This window comes from Atta colombica, unplaced genomic scaffold, assembly GCF_001594045.1.
Source record: "Atta colombica isolate Treedump-2 unplaced genomic scaffold, Acol1.0 scaffold39, whole genome shotgun sequence".
NCBI classification, from domain to species: Eukaryota; Metazoa; Arthropoda; class Insecta; order Hymenoptera; family Formicidae; genus Atta; species Atta colombica.
The window spans coordinates 1,039,978-1,048,427 of NW_017259498.1; the positions used below are offsets into that span (position 1 = coordinate 1,039,978).

The 8,450-nt window shown below is 28.7% G+C and overlaps 1 pseudogene; it reads left to right on the forward strand.

The window, feature by feature from the left end:
* The window catches only part of LOC108691088, a 56,923-nt pseudogene that overhangs the window by 41,945 nt on the left and 6,528 nt on the right, over positions 1-8,450 (forward strand).

Sequence of the window (8,450 nt, forward strand, 5' to 3'; positions counted from 1 at the left end):
TAACTAGAATATAAATTATTTCATAACTATTGATATTATTTGTGTATATTAAGACGCTATATTAAGACTGCTTTTTTATTTAATTATTTTTATTAAATTAATATGCATTCATTTCTCCATATTTGATTAACTTCATTAATGATCATTTTTTTATTAGTTTCATTTTCTCTTATTTCTCAAGTCATGTCACTTCTAAAAATTTCCCGACATTTTAATGCTTCTTTTATAATTATATTTGAAGAATCTCTATTTGCAGAATCTCGCTTACGAGAAAAATATCTAAAAAAGATAATTTTTTACGAAGAATATCTATGCAATACGTCTGCTCAAGCTATATATATTACGATACAAAAATGATATTTTAGTCGCGATCGAATTAAAGATCTAATAAAAAAAAAAATACTATAATAATTCACAAAAATCTCGATTTTAGTCGAAATTTAATGTTATTTAAGTAGACGGCTTATATCTGCAGATCATAATCAATAAGAACACTTTATATCATAAATAATATTTTCATTTAAATATGCGAATGTATTTTGCACTCTCTTGAGTAAAGAAGCCAACTCATACTTGTTGAGGTAACGCAATTTCCAGCGAATAAAGATCGCTCATAAAATTAGCGTGAAGTAGTAAATTGAATTAACTAACTGCGTCGCGCAACGGCACGCGGTGGTGAAGTGCAATTAAACTCTTGACGATTTCAACGCGCCTTGATTATGAAAAGTTCGTTGAATGCCTAGGAAAGACATCTTGCCGAAATGCATTCAAAAAAGTCATTATTCTTAATTTCTTAATAAATTTCTTAATAAATTTCCCTTTTTGCTCTTTTAGGACGTGCGGTGGCGGAATCTCGCGACAACAGCGTCGATGCAGGCGTAATAGACCGTGCAAGGGGAAGATCTGGACTACCAGATATAAAATTTGCAATCCGGAGGTAAGTATTATCACGTTTAATTTGCCTGATTGTACTTATCTTGTTTCATGTAGAGGGTAGTTATTACACATGTAGGTCATCACTTATGATTAATATATATTTCTGGAATGACAAATGGCAAGATGAATAAATAAAATAAATAAATATATAACAGGGTTACTAAAAAAAAAAGTTTTAAATATGTTTTGAACATGCTTATAATCGTTTAAATATGTTTTTTATAATATTATAATGTTAAAATTTTTTTTTAATACTGTTTGAAACATTAAAAATATGTTCAAAAAGAAATATTTTATTCTTAAAAAAAAAACATTAATCTTTGTCAACCATAATATATGTATAATGTATGAATAAATAAAGTATATTATTTGTAATATTTCTAAATCTATCTATTATACAGATGCAGTTCATAACATTTTTGTAGAATCTTTACTTAGTAACATATAACTTTTATTTATCTAATATTAGATAAATAAATTCCTTTAAAAAATTTTTGAGGGGATTTCCTATATATTAGAAGATCAAAAAATTCAATTTTTTTTCATAAATCGATAGTATAACTCTTCGAGATATATCTTTAAAATTTTAGAGCGAAATTTGAAATCCTTCGATATAAATTCGGCGCTTGTATATACAGGCTCTATATACAGGGTATATATACATCGAAAACTTTTTTTATTTTTTACATTTTCTTCAATTTTGTGCACACGATTGAGAAAAGTATTTGTCCGATTAACTTCTTTTAGGGTTCATTCTTTAGCTAATAGTCACCATCCTATGTTAAACCTAAAAAATTATATAAAAATCAACATTAACAATTTTTTTTGGATAAACAAACGAGGAGATAACCACTTAATGAAGTCATGGGACAGGATCCCTGAAATTATTATGAAATCTTTATAAAATCTCTATATAATTGTTTTGCAATCAGCGATAATCATGAAATCAGATGAAATCTACATGCGAATCATCAGAAATCATAATGAAATGATATGTAATCAATAGAAATTTAAAATTTTCATTGCAAATGAAAGCAAAACGTAATTGGTACGCAGATTTAATCATAAAACAAATTATGACAAATTTTTAGATGTATTAAAAAAAATTAAAAACAAAAATATATATTCAAATTATATTAAAATTTGAATGTTTCGGCCAACCATCCTCAGCGAAATACCAGAAATTAGATATGAAGATTTCCTTACACATCACCGTAAGAACAGAAATGCAAGGAAATCTTCATGTTTTAATCTAATTTCGCACCACTTATTGCGCCTTACTCTCATTTGTCTTGAAATTAAAAAAATTTTTTTTAAAATTTGAGAGTTATTACTAAAATTCTTATTAATAGAAATCATTATGATTTTTTATTAATCACTTGAAATTATCATAAAATTTGTGATGAAATCATGTATAATCATGAAGTTTGATAAAATCAGTATGAATAATTATTCTAAGATAGCAAAACGTAAACAATATATGCGATGTTTTATACACAGGTGATGCAATATATATTCGTTTTTTGTATATACATATAGAACTCTAGAGATGCGTTCCAAACTTGTGCATCAAACGCATAGAATAGTCCCAAAACACAATAGATGTAATAAGCTTTGAGTCATAAGATATCATATTAGTCAATTACAATCGAGTGTAAGGAGAACTATGATTGATTGATTTTTTATGGTTTAAGGCTTATTATACCTAGAGTGCGTTTACTTTTTACGCTCACGCGCTGTAAGCTTCATTCGATTCTTTTTTCTGAAGTAGCAAGTAAAGATGGAATGCGCGTGAGCGTAAAAAGTAAACGTATTATGGGACTGTTTAAGACTTATGCACACAAGCGCGACTGCGTACATACATATGACTCGACGCTTAGGCCTGCCGCAGACCAAATTTCTGTAACAATAACCTTAAGACGTGAACTTAAGCCGATAAGCCAATCAGGATATTGCTTTAGATTTACGTATTCTAACGGAAATAGAAATAACAATAAACTTATCCATAAGGCGAGTTTCAACCGGTAGAAATTCGCCTTATTGCGAGATTATGGATAAGTTTATTGTTATTTCTATTTCCGTTAGATTATGTAGACCTAAAGCAATATCCTGATTGGCTCATCGACTTAAGTTTACGTCTTACAGTCACTGTTGCGGAATTTTGTGTGCGGCAGCTTTTACGCACCATATGCGGTAATCTCAGCTGCTTTAGTCAGCAAATACAATTGAGTAGTAAGCTTTAAGCCTTAAGAAATTGATCAATCATAGTCAAATGTGAAAAGAATAATCGACTATGATTCGCCAATTCCTTAAGGCTTATTACTCTATTGTGTTTGTGGGGTTATGGCATAGACATAGCCTCTAGCTAGACCGAGCATTGCCATATGCCAGACAAATGACATGGCTAACGCGTGCGAGGAGGAAACAGTTAGATTTTTCGTTCTTTTTCTATCGGTAGAAACGATAGAAAGAGAATGAAAAATCTAATTGTGTTTTCTCTTTCTCGCAAATGTCAGCCATCTTTTGAAGTGCGTTCCGTTTCACGCATGATGCGCATATGTATCATTTTATCTCTATTGTTCACTAAATATTAAAAAAGGATAAATGATATATCATGCATAATCATATGAAATCATTTGTAATCAGATGAAATCATATAAAATCAAATGAAATCATGTAATTGGTGGGACAACATTTCAGCTAGTGATTATCCCCTCGGTTGCTATCTAATGAAAATCATAATTTTTTTCTTCAAAATCACACAAAATTTATATAGATTTTTAAAAATTTTTTAGGTGTACATAGGATGATATTCTATACAAATTAAAAATCTTTTTTTTATTTTTTTGTTCAATTACAAGAATAAGAATTACAGCCACTAGGATGTACACAAAATTGATACGTTGGCATCTTGGCGAACCGCCACTTAATGTTTGTTTTTTTATTTAGAATATTTTTTTTCACATAAAAATTTGTACATACTCTACAATAATTATATTAAAACATGCAAAAAGTTTGAAATCGATACATATTAATCTTTTTTTTGAAAAAGAATTATGGAAAGATCACCTAGTTTTCGGTCTCCTAATGTAGAAGACCCTCTTAAATTATAATTATTATTAATACGGCAAAGCGAAGCTAGTTGTGCTGGAATAAACTGTTGTAACTTTCACAACTGTTGTTTATATGTACTGTTGTTTGTATATATAATATTTATGTTTATTCTATTTCACATTTTTAGTAGATATACAGAAAATAGTGATTTTATTTCCTCCAATTTTTTCTTGCAAATTAATATTTTTTGTTTACTTTTATTTTATTAAAATAATAGAAGATTAAAAAATTTATTATATTTACGATGAATATCAATATACATACTTCTATTGTTTGAAAGTTTAATATATTTAGTAATAATTAACATAAAATATAATTGTTCGTTACAATCTACTCCATGCGGTAGATTATGTTACGTATTTTTTTGTTATTTTTTATTAATATGATGTGAGTTATATAAATTACAATATTAAATAAATTACAATATTAAATAAATTACAATATTAAATAAAATATATAACAATATTAAATAACATATAATTGATATAGATTTAGCTTTTAATAAATCTGTTTGCGGAAACTTATCCAATTTACTACATTACTACTAATTGACTACAAAACAATTATTTTAAAAAAGTGTAACAACTCTCCCTACTCTCTCTTATCACGCGAAAAACAAATTCTCCTTAGTTTCGTTGTATCTTTTTTATATACAAGTCTTGTTCATGTCCAAATTTGCTCTAAAATAAAGAATTAGCCAATTAGTATATACTATACATAAAATGCTAAATTAAAAAAGTACTTTCAAATAAAGCTGAGCAATTATATTTTAAAAATAAGCTGTTTTTTATCACATAAATATAATTTTTAACTACAACATATAATTTTTAAATACAACAAAAGAAAAAAAATAGTGATAAAATATTTTATTTAGCGCAATTATGAATGTGTGGAAATAACAGAAGATTGACAAATAATGCTAACAACGAGATTAATTACTTTCTTAAATTAGAAATTATCGCAGGTAGCTGATAATTTTTTAAATAAATAAAAAATTCTTGGTTTGTCGCGGCACAGAAAAATGTATAAGGAAAACAGAATTTCGCTTTATACGTATTAATGCATTTTTAAAGCAAATGTTACCAAGCAATGATGTGGCAAACCGTTATTGATTTTCAGTTATGCAGATGTATAAGATGTATCTTAGATCTATCTATTCTTTTATATAGGGATTCCTTTACGTGCATGTTGAAGCACAAGCGCACAACCACAACTTTATCTAAAATTCAAAATGACACATCTACATAATAAAACATTGACCTAATAATCGCGCGTGTATGTTAGAATATACATATAAATACGTTAATTTATAGCTTCAGACATTTTCGCGTATTAATTGCGTTCAATCGCGTTATGTTTAACAATGACATTGCTATTTTACGCTTATTACGAGTGATTACTGAAAATCATGGAGAGGCACACCGTTCACAACTGCGACGATGAGCAATAATGCAAACGGATCGCGCCACAATTACACAAATTAAATGACATTTATTGTTCTTAAATATTTCAGTACACACCGAACATCCGTCGGCGTCAATGTTGTATCAACGGAGATGTAAATTGGATACCTGATGAATTCGATATTGGTGCATAACAGCCGGCAGCATTTCTCGTGTGTATGTACAAGCACGTTCTGCATCGCGGCTAAAACCAATACGCACGCTCTGCAGTTATCCGAGATACCTCCCTCAATATTACGGTAGCTGCAGGTGACCCGACCTATATTTGTATCTGGGGCAAGTTTCGAAGAGAATGCGGCTATACGTATTAAACAGCTCCACTTCAACGTGGTCTTGCCCGATCGATATTCATCCTATTTCGATTCTTCGTTATTCTCAACTCCATTTAACTTGAACAGATTATAAAGAGAAGCGTGAAGAATCGATATTAGTCTTAGTCACAAAAATCGGCTAACTTAAATCAAGAAGTTTAACGACTTATCATTATTAATTCGCGAGAAAACAATTACGCGCTCATAATCGGGTAACTATATTTGCGTGTCTGTTAATAGCTTCATTGTAAATTTTATATTATTTAGTAGTTTCATATTTTCATGTGTGCATCGTTTGTTTTCGTGTCATTTTTATTGTTTAATATTTCTCGTTAGAAAATGTGACTATTCGCATACGCACATTTTTATACGTACATTACTTTTAACTCAAGATAATTTGCCTTTTCATTTGAACTTAAATTGACATAGTTAAGAAATAAACAAGGGAAAAGGTTTCCACTGTCCTTACGGGCAGATTCTGGTGCAAAAAGCGATTTTTAAGATTAAAGAAGAAGGATCAATAAGATAAGTTTTTGGATCTATCACCGATCAGCCTCAAAGTGTGTCGTTTTATTTCTCTATTCAAGGCTCATAACGCTCAAATGTTTTTTCAAACATGATTTGATTTGGAGGAATAATTATTTTTAAGTTCCCTTTTATATGGGTTTTTGTACTTTAGAGTAAATCAAGATACATTTCATACTCTAAATATTGTTCGTGCAAGATCAAACTTCCCTAAAAAGCACGTATATATGCACTGTCAGAATCATCATTTTTCGTGAGGTACTTGATCTTCAAAGAAACGCTTATTTTTTACAATTTCTTTTACGTTAACTCTAAAATATAATATTTTACTTTATAAGCTTTGTCAGCAATAATTTCCACAAAATAAATGAACTTGAAAATGCATAAAATACAGAAAAAATATTGACTAATGAGGAATAGATATGATATATAGGCCTTCAATATAATTCTTACGCAATTTCAAGATATTTATTTTAAGATTTTTCGGAGACAATCTCTTTTACAATAAAATCTGTGGAAAAAATTAATCAAACGAACTTAAAAAAAATATGTTTTTGAGAACGAGCAGAATTCTTGAATAAAATAAATAAATAATGACCAATAAAAGTGTGATTTTAGATAGATTTTCCATTTGGGACTCATATGATTCCAAGATATTTCGGGATTTTCTTTTCAATATAGAAGGGGATAATCCTTTCAATATAGAAATTACAGAAAAAATGAATCAAACGAATTCAAAGAAACATGTTTTTAAGAACAAGTAGAATTCTTATTATAATGATATTATAAGGATAATGTAAATAATAACACAAGATCACAAAATAAAAAAAGCAATGTTCCGGAAGGAAGACCAATTGCTTCCTACATACATATTCTGACGTGCTGAAACAGAATCTGTTTCCCGAAAATTCGTATTTCGTCACATTTATGAGATACACGTAGTAAGAAGATCCAAAATCACACAATTCACATCACAAATAAAATAACGCAGATGATAAATTCTTATCTACGTAGAATCACAATCATGAACAATAAACCAACCAAATCAAATTACTTGAAACCTCAATCCCTAAATTTTAAACCCATACACTTCAAACTCATATATTCTTGAAGATAAAATTTTGAAATGATCCGGTCAGTGAAGACAAAATCTCAAAATGATCCGGACAGTGTAGTTTTATGGTTAAGAAATAGCAGATACTAGCAGATACAGATTAATAATAAAATTAGAAGTAACTTAATGAAACAACATCTAATCTCTCAAATATCTAAGAAAACGCGAAAATATTTTATCTCAAGAATAAGAAAAGCTTCACATAACTCGAACTAAACTTCACATAGCTGGAACAAGAATGAAACGGAATCGCTGAGATCATCGAGAATAAACACAAAAACAATTGAACACAGCGCAGACGCAGTGACACAGGACTGTCATAGGTGACAGTCTTTTGTTTTCTATTTTACAAATTTTAATTGACTTTTATCTTTCTTCTCCTGTTTTTTTTAAATAAATTTACTAAAAAACAGGATTATATTCTTTAGGATCACGTAAAAGAAATTGTAAAAAATAAGCCTCTTTTTGAACATCAAGTACTCTGGAAAATGGCTCTGACATATGTATAGTGCATATATATGTGCAGTTTTTAGGTTTTCAAGTTTGATCTTGCGCAAGCAATATTTAGAATATGAAACGCATCTTGATTTACTCTAAAATACAAAAACCTATGTAAAATGGAAACTTAAAAATGATTATTCCTCCAGATCAAATTATTTTTGAAAAAAAACCAAGGCGTTATAGGTTTTGGACAGAAAAATAAAACGACACACTTTGAGACTAATCGACGATGAGCCTAAAAATCCATGTTATTAACTCTTCTCCTTTCATGATTTTTTTAAAGGAAAACTATCAAACATATAAATTTAAAATTTTAAGTATGCATATACATTTATTTATGTTTTAACTATACATATGAATTTTTAAAAGTTTCTAAACTATAAATTCTAAACTATAGTATAAAATATTGTGACAAAATTATGAACTGTTATGCGTATTTTTGTCTTCAAATTATATAGTAAATAGTAATTAGGAGGATTTCTATCC